Raw genomic sequence first — 13,831 nt, 5'->3', positions numbered from 1 at the left:
TAATCAAACCCTAATTCTATTGGGGGAACAATGCACTTTGTCATGCTTGAGGATAGAAGCTATTAGACACCAAAATGTCTATGTTTCCTCAAAATTTATATGTGGAAGCCCTAACCTCTGGTGTGGCTGCATTTGGAATAAGGAAGTAACTAAAGTTAAATGAGGTCTTAAGAGTGACTAGGGTTAGTGTCTTATAAGAAGACACTGGAGGGCACTTTATAAGTATAGAGAGACATAAAAAAGGCCATGGCATCTGCAAACCAGGAATAGAGCTCTCACTAGAAACTGAACTCTGGGGACACTTGGGTGGCTCAGTGGTTGAGTGTCTGCCTTCAGCTCAGGGTGTGATCCAGTCCGGGGAGCCTGCTTCTCCATCTATGTCTCTGCCTCTCTCTGTGTCTCTCATGAATAAATAAATAAAATCTTAAAAAAAAAAAGAAAGAAAGAAACTGAACTCTGCTAGAAACTTGATCTTAGACTTTTCAGTCTCCAGAACTGTGAGAAAATAAATTTCTGTTGTTTAAACCTCTCAGTCTAGGTATGTTATTATGACAGCCCAAGCTGACTAATACAGAAGCCATGTGCTAATGATGGTAGAAAGAAAAGATTAAAAAATTGAAGAACTGTAAGATGAATCAAGGAGCCAAGAAATAGATAATCCAGGGACACCTGGGTGGCTCAGTGGTTGAACCTCTGCCTTCAGCTCAGGGAATGATCCCAGAGTCCCAGGATTGGGTCCCACATTGGGCTACTCGCAGGAAGCCTGCATCTTCCTCCTCTGCCTCTCTCTCTGTGTCTCTCATGAATAAATAAAATCTTTTAAAAAAGAAATAGGTAATCCAATAATGATAAATGGAGACTCCAACCCCACTTTCAATAATAGAAAAAACTAGGCAAGTAGAAGGTGGGAACAGCACTGTAAACCAACTAGACCCAAGAGACATCTATCAAACACTCCACCTGACCACAGCAGAATACATATTTTCTTTTCTTTTTTTTTAAGATTTTTATTTATTTATTCATGAGAGACACAGACTGAGAGAGAAGGCAGAGACACAGGCAGAGGGAGAAGCAGGCCCCATGCAGGGAGCCTGATGCAGGACTGGATCCCAGGTCTCCAGGATCACACTCTGGGCCCAAGGTGGCGCTAAACCGCTGAGCCACCCAGGCTGCCCAGAATACATGTTTTCTCAATCACACATGGAACATTCTCTGGTTAAACCACATGCTAGGCCATTGAACAAGCCTGGAATTAAATTAAAAGCAGGAAATATGGGAAATTCACCAAAATATAGAGATTAAACAGCATATGCATAAGTGGGTCAAATGAAGAAAGGGTCAAAGAAGAAGTCACAAAGGAAATTAGAAAAGACTTCGAAATGAATGAAAATGAAAGTTCAACAAATCAAAACTTATGGATGCAAGGGACCAGCAAGATGGTAGACAAGGAGTCTCCAGGCCCTTATTCTCCATTGAAATGTTAAATAAGCAACTAGGTACTGGATAACCTAATTTTATAGGGGCTCTTGAAATCAGTCAAGATCTATAGCAAACAAGTGAATGCCCAACCAAGAAAAACCATGTTCAAAACAGTAGAAGGGGTGCCTGGCTGACTCAGTCAGTAGAGCATGCAACTCTTAATCTCAGCATCATGAGTTCAAGCCCCATATTGGGTGCAAAGCCTAGTTAAAATGAAAAACAAAAGCAAAAACAAAAACAAGCAAAAATAAAATAGGAAATTTTATGGTGTTTTTACTTGTCTTTCTTCCAACTACTCCCTGGCATAGCATATGTTGGGAAAAGTGGTAGCCTGGTCCCCAGTTCCCTCTGTACGACAGAACAAAATCATCAAAATTTGCAATGTTCTAACCTCTCCTGGGGCTGCCTAAGGGATTGGTCTCTGTGTCATCTAATATGGAGCTCAGATGACCAAAAACAGCACAGCTTGGAACTCAGGCTGGAGGAACCAAAGAAAGCAGCTGGAATATTCATGAAAACTGTTAGGCAACCATAGAGCTGCAGACCCTTGAGATAAAAGATTATTGATTGAGGAATTACAATAAAACAGCTAAGGGCCTAAGAGAAAGCCAAGCAGAATTCTTAGGGAAATTAAGATATTCAAAAGCAGTCATGAGTATGGAGGGATTGGAAAAAACACCACACAGGCCAGGGAAAACACATACCCATAAAAGGCTTAAGCCTTCACGCCAGGTTGATTAGTGAAGACCTTCCCTTGCTCAGAATCAGTCTGCAAAGACTGAGAGAAGATAAAGAAAGATAAAGAAGATAAGAGAGACTTTTTTTTCAAATGCCTGATTTTTTTTTTTTTTAAGATTTAAAAAATGTATTTAGCTGTTAGAGAGAGGAAGCACAAGCAGGGGGAGCAGCAAGCAGGAGAGGGAGAAGCAGACTCCCCACTGAGCAGGGAGCCCAACAAGGGGCTCCATTCCAGGACCCTGGGAATATGACCTGAGCCAAAGGCAGATGATTAACCAACTGAGCCACCCAGGTGCCCCATCGAATGCTCAATTTTCAACAATATATCACGAGACACACCAAGGAACAGGAAAAATATGGTCCATTCAAAGGAATAAGATAAATCTCCCGAAACTGTCCATGAAAAACCACAGGCTGTGGACTTGCTATACAAAAACTTTAAAACAATTGTCTTAAGTATGCCCCAAGAGCAGAAGGAAAACACAGATAGAGAACTAAAGGAAAGCAGGAAAATGATTCCTGAACAAAATGAAAATTTTGACAAGATACATACCATTAAAAAAACAGGGATCCCTGGGTGGCGCAGTGGTTTAGCGCCTGCTTTTGGCCCAGGGCGCAATCCTGGAGACCCGGGATCGAATCCCACGTCGGGATCCCGGTGCATGGAGCCTGCTTCTCCCTCTGCCTATGTCTCTGCTTCTCTCTCTCTCTCTCTGTGTGACTATCATAAAAAAAAAATTCTAGGGCTAAACATATAATAATGAATTTTAAAAAATTACTAGAGGTGTGTGGTATAATGAAGTCTATATTTGGTCATTCAGATGACCAAATATATTTTTCCCAGATAGATTTGGTCTTCATCCACAGTTCCTGAAAATGTTGCAGAGCCATAAAGGTGACATGAATGTCTTATTACTAATGAAGGTGACTTTTGGACCCCACCCAAGGGCAGGGGCTGATTGCCAGGAGGACTAATCATGAGATTAAAAAGTTGGGATTCTCACTCCTGACCCCTGACCTGTGTGGGGAGGGGAAAGGGGCTTAAGGTTGAATCAGCCAATGGCCAATGACACTCAGTCATGACTATCTAATGCCTCCATAAAAACCCAAGAGAAGTCAGCTCAGAGAGCTTCCAGATTGGTGAAAACATGGATATTGAAAGAGTGGTGTACCTGGAGAAAGCCTGGAAACTCTGTGCCCTTTACCCATACCTCACCCCATACATCTCATCTGGCTGTTGTTTCATATCCTTCATCATATCCCTTAATAAACTGGTAAATATAAATAAGTCTTTCTCTGAGTTCTGTGACCCACTCTAACAAATTAAAAGAACCCGAAGAGGAGGTTGTTGGAGCCTCCAATCTATAATCAGTCACCTCAGGTAATAGCCTGGAGCTTATGACTAGTGTCTAAAGTTGGAGGTGGAGGGAACTCTTTAAAAAAAAAAGTTTATTTATTTAAAAGAAAGAGAGAGATCAAGCAGAAGGAGGGGCAGAGGGAGAGGGAGACAAGCAGACCCCACACTGAACGGGAAGCCTAATGACACAGGGTTTGATCCCAGGACCCTGAGATTGTGACATGAGCTGAAATCAAGAGTTAGGGATCCCTGGGTGGCGCAGCGGTTTTGCGCCTGCCTTTGGCCCAGGGCGCGATCCTGGAGACCCAGGATCAAATCCCACGTCAGGCTCCTGGTGCATGGAGCCTGCTTCTCCCTCTGCCTGTGTCTCTGCCTCTCTCTCTCTCACTGTGTGCCTATCATAAATAAATAAAAATTAAAAAAAAATTTTAAAAAATTGAAATCAAGAGTTAGACACTTAACTAACTGAGCCACCTTGGTGCCCTGGTGGGCAGTCTTGTAGGCCTGAGCTCTTATCTGTGGAATTTGGTACTATCTCTGGGTAGCTTCTGTCAGAATTGAGTTGAATTCTTGGATACCTCATGTCCAAGAAAAGCTCATGTCCCAGAATTGTTTGGTGTTGGGGTGGGGAAGGATATACTTCCCCACATTGGAATTGGGTGTAGGCCAAAAAGATTTCGCCTCAGTGTAAGGGGTTCAATAACAGACTTCAACAGGCAGAGGAAAGAATCATCAGACTAGAAAACAAATCATTTGAAATTGTCAAGTGTACAGAGCAGCAAAGAAAAAAGTGAACAGAGCTAAAAGACTTATGTGGACATCATCTAGAAGATTCATATACACATCATGGGAACCCAGGAAGAGGAAAAAGAAAAGGGGACAGAGAGATCATTTGAAGGAATAATAGCCCAAAACTTCCCAAATTTGAAGAAAGATATTTATATAAAAATTCAAGCTCAAAAAAAAAACAACAACAACAAAAAAAAATTCAAGCTCAGCAAGCTCCAACTAAGATGAGCTTAAAGAAACCCATACTGAGACACATCAAAATCAGACTGTCAATGACAGAGAGGGAACCTTTAAACCAGCAAGAATAAATCAACTCATTATGTAAAAGGGAACCTCAATAAGACTATCAACAGATTTTCCAGTAGAAATCTTGCAGACTGAAAAGAAGTAGGATGGTATATTTAAATGGTTAGAAGACAACAAAACAAAACAAAAAACCCAAACCCTATCAATGGAGAATTCTATATCCAGCAAAACTGTCCTACAAAAAAAATGAGAGAAATTAAGACAGTTCCAGATAAACAAAAGGTGATACTAGACCTGCTCTGCAGAAGTGCTAAAGGGAATCCTTCCAAATGAATTGAAAGGATGCCAGACAGTAATTTGAAACTACATGAAAATATAAAGTTCTCTAATAAAGGTAAATATATGGACACATATAAAAACCAGTAGTACTATAATTTTGGTGACAAAAGCATTAAAATCATCATAAATCTATGTTAATGGATACACAATATTTGAAGATGTGATTTGTGTTATAAAGTAGAAGGTAGTCGACCTGCAAAAGAGAAAAGATTTTGTATTCAACTGAAGCAAAGTTGTATGAGTTTAAAATAAATTGGTATAACTTTATGGGTGCATAGGTAGCTCAGTTGGTTGGGCATCCTACTCTTGATTTTAGCCTGGGTCATGATCTCAGGGTCATGAGTTCGAGCCTGAGTCTGGCCCTGCGCTCAGCATGGTGTCTGCTTGGGGTTCTCTCTTTCTCTCTCTCCTTCCCTATGCCCCTCCTGCTGCTCATGTACTCTCTTTCTCTCTAGATAAATAAAAGCTTTAAAAAAAATCATTATAATTCAAGATGCTATATGCAATCTCCATGGTAACCACAAAGAAAACAGCAATAGAGTATACACAAAAATAAATGAGAAGGGAATCAACTATATCACTACAAAGATGAAAAAGAAGGTAGTAATGGAGCAAATGATAGACAAAAAAACCAGAACACATACAGAAAACGAATCATGAAATAGCAATAGTAAGTTCTTTCCTATGATTAATTACTTTAAATGTAAATGGTTTAAACTTGCCAATCAAAAGACATTGGCAAAATGGTTTAAAAACAACAGTTTCAGCTATAAGTTGAATAATGTCTAAGGATCTAATGAATAATATGGTAACTATAGTTGATAACACTGTGCTGCATGATTTTTTTTAATAAAATAATTTTTATTGGTGTTCAATTTACCAACATACAGAATAACACCCAGTGCTCATCCCGTCAAGTATCCCCCTCAGTGCCCGTCACCCACTCACCCCCACCCCCCGCCCTCCTCCCCTTCCACCACTCCTAGTTCGTTTCCCAGAGTTAGGAGTCTTCATGTTCTGTCTCCCTTTCCGATATTTCCCACTTATTTTTTCTCCTTTCGCCTTTATTCCCTTTCACTATTATTTATATTCCCCAAATGAATGAGAACATACACTGTTTGTCCTTCTCCGATTGACTTACTTCACTCAGCATAATACCCTCCAGTTCCATCCACGTTGAAGCAAATGGTGGGTATTTGTCGTTTCTAATGGCTGAGTAATATTCCATTGTATACATAGACCACATCTTCTTTATCCATTCATCTTTCGTTGGACACCGAGGCTCCTTCCACAGTTTGGCTATAGTGGCCATTGCTGCTAGAAACATCAGGGTGCAGGTGTCCCGGCGTTTCATTGCATCTGTATCTTTGGGGTAAATCCCCAATAGTGCAATTGCTGGGTCATAGGGCAGGTCTATTTTTAACTCTTTGAGGAACCTCCACACAGTTTTCCAGAGTGGCTGCACCAGTTCACATTCCCACCAACAGTGTAAGAGGGTTCCCTTTTCTCCGCATCCTCTCCAACATTTGTTGTTTCCTGCCTTGTTAATTTTCCCCATTCTCACTGGTGTGAGGTGGGATCTCATTGTGGTTTTGATTTGTATTTCCCTGATGGCAAGTGATGCCGAGCATTTTCTCATGTGCGTGTTGGCCATGTCTATGTCTTCCTCTGTGAGATTTCTGTTCATGTCTTTTGCCCATTTCATGATTGGATTGTTTGTTTCTTTGGTGTTGAGTTTAATAAGTTCTTTATAGATCTTGGAAACTAGCCCTTTATCTGATACGTCATTTGCAAATATCTTCTCCCATTCTGTAGGTTGTCTTTGAGTTTTGTTGACTGTATCCTTTGCTGTGCAAAAGCTTCTTATCTTGATGAAGTCCCAATAGTTCATTTTTGCTTTTGTTTCTTTTGCCTTCGTGGATGTATCTTGCAAGAAGTTACTGTGGCTGAGTTCAAAAAGGGTGTTGCCTGTGTTCTCCTCTAGGATTTTGATGGAATCTTGTCTCACATTTAGATCTTTCATCCATTTTGAGTTTATCTTTGTGTATGGTGCAAGAGAGTGGTCGAGTTTCATTCTTCTGCATGTGGATGTCCAATTTTCCCAGCACCATTTATTGAAGAGACTGTCTTTCTTCCAATGGATAGTCTTTCCTCCTTTATCGAATATTAGTTGACCATAAAGCTCAGGGTCCACTTCTGGGTTCTCTATTCTGTTCCATTGATCTATGTGTCTGTTTTTGTGCCAGTACCACACTGTCTTGATGACCACAGCTTTGTAGTACAACCTGAAATCTGGCATTGTGATGCCCCCAGATATGGTTTTCTTTTTTAAAATTCCCCTGGCTATTTGGGGTATTTTCTGATTCCACACAAATCATAAAATAATTTGTTCTAACTCTCTGAAGAAGGTCCATGGTATTTTGATAGGGATTGCATTAAACGTGTATATTGCCCTGGGTAACATTGACATTTTCACAATATTAATTCTGCCAATCCATGAGCATGGAATATTTTTCCATCTCTTTGTGTCTTCCTCAATTTCTTTCAGAAGTGCTCTATAGTTTTTAGGGTATAGATCCTTTACCTCTTTGGTGAGGTTTATTCCTAGGTATCTTATGCTTTTGACTGCAATTGTAAATGGGATTGACTCCTTAATTTCTCTTTCTTCAGTCTCATTGTTAGTGTATAGAAATGCCATTGATTTCTGGGCATTGATTTTGTATCCTGCCATGCTACCAGATTGCTGTACGAGTTCTAGCAATCTTGGGGTGGAGGCTTTTGGGTTTTCCATGTAGAGTATCATGTCATCGGCGAAGAGAGAGAGTTTGACTTCTTCTTTGCCAATTTGAATGCCTTTAATGTCTTTTTGTTGTCCGATTGCTGAGGCTAGGACTTCCAGTACTATGTTGAACAGCAGTGGTGAGAGTGGACATCCCTGTCTTGTTCCTGATCTTAGGGGAAAGGCTCCCGGTGCTTCCCCATTGAGAATGATATTTGCTGTGGGCTTTTCGTAGATGGCTTTTAAGATGTCGAGGAAAGTTCCCTCTATCCCTACACTCTGAAGAGTTTTGATCAGGAATGGATGCTGTATTTTGTCAAATGCTTTCTCTGCATCTAATGAGAGGATCATATGGTTCTTGTTTTTTCTCTTGCTGATATGATGAATCACATTGATTGTTTTACGAGTGTTGAACCAGCCTTGTGTCCCGGGGTGTGCTGCATAATTTAAATTTGCTAAGAGAGTAGAACTTAAATATTCTCCCACACACAACACATAAATTTGTGAGGCAATGGATATGTTAATTACCTAGATTCAGACGATGCTTTTCACAGTGTTTATGTATAGCAGATCACCATGATGAATACTTTATCTTACAATTATATTTGTCAGTTATTCCTTAATAAAGCTGAGAAACAAACAAGATCTAACCATATGCTGTCTACAGGATACAGGATACTTACCCTAAATTTAAGGACATATACAGGTTGAAAGTGAAAAGATAGAAGTGCCTGCCTGGCTCAGTTGGAAGAGCATGTGACTCTTGATCTCAGGGTCATGAGTGTGAGCTCCATATTGGATGTAGAGATTACTAAAAATAAATTTAAAAAGAAAGGGAAAGATAGAAAAAGATACTCCTTGAAAACAGTAACCAAAAGAGCAAAGTGGCTATACTAATGTTAGATAAAATACACTAAATCAAAAAAGGTTACAAGAGACAAAGAAAGACATTATATATTAATAAAGTACAAAGCAAGATAGAACACTTGTAAATACATATGTACCAAGCATTAAAGATCCTAAACACATGAAGGAAACATTGACAGAACTGAAGGCAGAAATAGCTCTAAAATAGTAGTAGGCCACCAAAATTCCACTTTCAATAATAGATAGAGCAGCCAGACAGAAGATAAACAATAAATAAGGGGTTTTAGATAACACCTTAGACTAATTGAACCTATAGACATATACAGAACATCCATTCAAACACACAATACACAATTTTCTTAAATGCACAGAGAATATTCTCCAGTAGGGACAATATGTCAGGCCACAAAACAAGTCTTAAAAATGTAAAAGACTGAAATCATATGAAGCATTGTCTGAATAGGTGTTTTTCATAAAAAGACATACAAATGGTCAAGAGGTATATAAGGAGGTGCTCAACATCACTAATCATCAGAGAAATGCAACTCAAACCACAATGAGATATTATCCAGGCCTGTTAGAATGGCTGTGTTAAAAAAGACAAGAAATAAGTGTTAGCAAGGATGTAGAGAAAAGAGAACCCTTATGCACTGTTGGTGGGAATGAAAATTGGTGCAGCCATTATAAAAAACAGCATGGAGTTTGTTCAAAAATTTTTTTTTCCAAAAATTTTTAAAAATGGAATTACTATATCATTCTGGGCATTTATTTGAAGGAAATGAAATCACTATTTTTAAAAGGTACCTTCACTCCCTTGTGCACTGTAGCATTATTTACAATAGCTAAGACGTGGAAACAACCTGAGTGTCTGTTCGTGGATGAATGGATAAAGAAAGTGTGATGTATATACATTTATGCAACGGAATGTTATTCAGTCATTAAAAAAGAAAGAAATCCTGACATTTGTGACAATAAGAATGGAACTTGAGGGCATTATGTTAAGTGAAATAAATCACTCAGAAAAAGACAGTGTGATAACACTTATATATAAAATCTAAAAATGAAAACAAAAAACAAAACCTCCAAACAAAAAAACTGAACTCACAAAAAAATCCCATAAACCTGAACTCATAGCAGATTGGTGGTTGCCAGAGATTGAGACTTGGAGGAAAGTGGCTGAAATGGGTGAAGGTAGTCAAAAGGTATAATCTTCTGGTTTTAAGATAAATAAATCCTGGAGATATAATATGCATAATTGGGACTATAATAAAAAAAATAAGGCTATCCCACATTCCTGGTGAAAGACTAATATCACCATCAAAGACATCAGAGATACACAGTGGTAATCAAAGCCTATCATAGTTTCATGTGGTTCACATATCTATCCTGTAGACAAGAGAGCTGATTCACAGGGATTGGAAAGCTCAATAATGTGGTGAATTTCGACCACCTTATTAGGAGCGGAAGAGCATGTGACTCTTGATCTTGGGGTAGTAAGTTTGAGCCCCATGTTGGGTGTAAAGATTACTTAAAAATTGTTTTTAAATCTTAAAAAAAGGGGGGGTGGTGAATTTAAATACAGATCTTTCATGTGTCTTTTCTTTACTGGTACAAATTATCATAGATCCTGGTGCTTTGTATTCAGTTATTGATATGGCAAAGAAATGGGGAATGCCAGTTTTCTTTTAAATCAATGTATGATTTGCATATCATAAAACTCACCCATTTAGAGTATAAAATTCAGTAATTTTTACTCTATTCTCAAAGTTGTGCAATTAGTTTTTCTAATTTCAGAATATTTTTGCAAGCCTACAAGGATCCAGAAGGAGCTTACTTGTACCTGACAAGGATTTTTTTTTTTTTTTTTTGACAAGGATTTAGACATTTAGCACCATGCCTCAAAACCTTCCTGTTCTGGATTCAGTGGTATTCAATGTGTCTGTGGCAATTTTAGAACAAAGCCATACTCTCTTCTGCAAGTAAGTATTTTCTTGAGAACAGCTTTGGCTCTGCTTGCGAGTGAATATCTATAGGGCACCAAATGCTGAAGGGGAGGTTGTCTGACAATTCTGGTGTCAAATGGATCAGATCAGGCTTATGCAAGTCCTGGAAGCACAAGCAAGCTGCCTGAGCAGGCGGCTTCCCCACTCAGCGTGCTTGCTCCTAGCATACCTCCTTCCTCAACCTACCCTATGACCAGTTGACTGGGGAGGAAAGCATTGCTTGAAGCCTGGTGTTCAGATGGCTCTGAACGGCAAGTTCCCACCAGCTTTGTGCATACACCCTACTTAGTGGTGCACGGAAGGACAGTGGAGATGGGAAGTCCTCCAAAGTGGACTCCAGGCAACACACCATTGTGGGATCCTCTTTGCCCAGAGGAAAGAGGATGTGAGATGAGACTGTCTTCTGATTTATGTGTAATAGCTAAAGTCACTGGTCAGGAATTTGGAAGTAACAAAATTAAAAAAACTGATAACGAGGAGGTTAGAGAAAGAGGTAGAATGGGTCCTGAATATGGAGATATTTGTGTCTCGTGAATGGTCCCCACAAAGGTCACCTTTTGCAGGGGAAATTTTCAATAATCAATCTCTTTCCCCGACCAGTAGCCTCTCATTGACAAAGTGGAACAGTGGCAGGATGGAGGTTATATATTGGCTCAACGGCATGAATTGACCACAAAACCAATTTGGCTACTTAAAACTACCAAGAGCACTCAATATGGCACCATATTGAAGGGGGAGACCAGTCTGCCACCTGGTGGAGATTGACTGCATTGGACCTCCTTCATCATGGGGTGGCAGTGATTTTTAATCTTTGGGGTAGACGTTAATTCTGCAAGTGAATTTTCCTGTCCTAGCTGCCATGTTTTCGCTGGGAGCACCATCTATGGACTTAATGGAGGCGAGGCCTCCAACTCTCAACATCGCTATTGATTAAGAAATTTATTTTAAAAAGTCAAAGAGACGTATTTTATAGCATAAAGAAAAGCTAAAATACCCATGGGACTCGCAGGTTTTACCAAGTACCTGATCACTCAGAAGTAGCTGGTCTTTTAGAACAACAGAATGGCCAAAGACTGCAACAGCACCAGATAAGAGACAACGACTCACAGAACTGGATTTCTATTCTACACAACACATTATATGTCCTAATCAATACGTGGCCCTGTTTTTTCCTCTTAGGCAGAATATTTGGGTTCTGGGATTGAAGGGCTAATCACGTCCCTCACTATACAACTAATGACCAACTCACAAGACGTTTTCTTAAAGATTTATTTATTATTTTATTTTATTTTTAAAAATATTTATTTATTCATGAGAGACAGAGAGAGAGAGAGATGATAGATATAGATAGATAGATAGATAGATAGATAGATGATAGATAGATAGATAGATAGATAGATAGATAGATAGATAGATGATAGGTAGGCAGAGACAGGCAGAGGGAGAAGCAGGCTCCATGCAGGGAGCCTGACGTGGGACTTGATCCCTGGTCTCCAGGATCACACCCCGGGCCAAAAGTGGCACTAAACCACTGAGCCACCCGGACTGCCCTTTATTTATTATTTCAAAGAGAGAGCATGCCAGGGGAAGGGGCATAGGGAGAGGGAGAGAGAGAGAGAGAATCCCAAGCAAACTCCCTGCTGAGCACAGAGCCTGATGTGGGGCTCGATCTTACCACCCTGAGATCACCACCTGAGCCAAAATCAAGAGTTGGACACTCATCTGACTGAGCCACTTGGGTGCCCCAAGACATTTGTTTGTATATCCCTACAATTTGGGGCTCTATTATTTGAGTAGCCTAGGTTACTCAAGGCAATTCTTCACTAGAAGAATTTAGTTAATTTAAATTAAGTTAGACTTTGAGACCCTTACTTGGTCCATTTGGGGCTCCAGTGAACAAATAAGAATACAGGGAGTTATCACGTTAACTAGTGTGACTGACCCTAATTTTCAAAAGGAGATATCATTACTGCTACACGATGAGGGGCAGGAAATCCTCAGGGGCTGTTCCTAACATGGATATGTCTAATGGTAAAATTAATGGAAGACAAAAGTCATCCAACATAAACAGAATCACTAAGAGCTCAGATCCCTCAGGATTAGTTTTGAGTCTCCTCATTAAGTAAAGAACCTTTAAGGGTGAGAATAAGATTAAGATGTGGTGTGTGGCAGAGTGTCTGCTTTGGAGTCAGACGTGAGGGAAGGAGAGAAGGTTATCACTCCTCTCTGTATTCCCCACATTGTCCTTGCCTTCCTCCCTCTCCTCACGCCAGGCTGGATGGAGTTCCCTCCTCTGGGCTCCCATAGCCCCGGGCACCTCTGGCCTTATATCCCTAATGCCGAGGACAAGCCCATGTTTTCTCATCTCAGAGGACAGGAGGTTTTGACCTACTTCTGGTGCCTGGTGCCTGCATAACAAATTGCTCCAAAATTTACCAGATTAAAATAATAAACATTTAGGGTGTTTATTACCCCACCCCAACCTGGGTGGCTCAGCGTCTTCCTTTGGCTTGGGTCATGATCCTGGGGTCCTGGGATCGAGTCCCACATCAAGCCCTCCACGGGGAGCCTGTTTCTCCCTCTGCCTGCCTCTACTGTTCTTTTTGTCTCTCAGGAATAAATAAATAGAATCTTAAAAAAATAAAAAACCATTAAAAAATCTCACACACACATGTCTGCGTGGTTCTGGCTCAGAATCTCTCATGATGCTGCAGTCAGCTTGTCGGCGCAGCTCTGGACACATGAAGGCTTGACCCGGGCTGGAGATGATGCTTCCACGGTGACTCATTCAGGTGGCTGTTAGTGGGACACCTCAGGTCCTCACCACATGGCCTCTCCACAGGGTTATCTGAGCGTCTTTTCAAGATGGTGGGTGGCTCCCCCAGAATGAGTGACCCAAGAGAAAGCGAGGAGGAAGCCTTAGTGCTTTTTGTGACCTGGCCTCAGAAATCACACACAATCATTTTCCCTTTATTCACTAGAAGTGAGTCACTAAGTCCAGTCCATATACAAGGGAAGAGGAATTAGGTTCCATCTCTTAAGGGGAGGAATATCAAATACCAAATATTTTAAAACCACAACTTAGGGATGAGACCAAATATATTTGTGTTTCTTTATTTCTTTCTTTTTTTAAAGATTAACATATTTGAAAGAGCAGGAGTGTGGGTGAACATGACCTAATTACATGAGTCCTTTATTTTTTATTTATTTATTACTTTTTAAAAGATTTTATTT

This window comes from Canis aureus, chromosome 20 (genome assembly GCF_053574225.1).
Source record: "Canis aureus isolate CA01 chromosome 20, VMU_Caureus_v.1.0, whole genome shotgun sequence".
In the NCBI taxonomy this organism is placed as follows: Eukaryota; Metazoa; Chordata; class Mammalia; order Carnivora; family Canidae; genus Canis; species Canis aureus.
Note: the sequence above shows the minus strand (reverse complement) of the source record.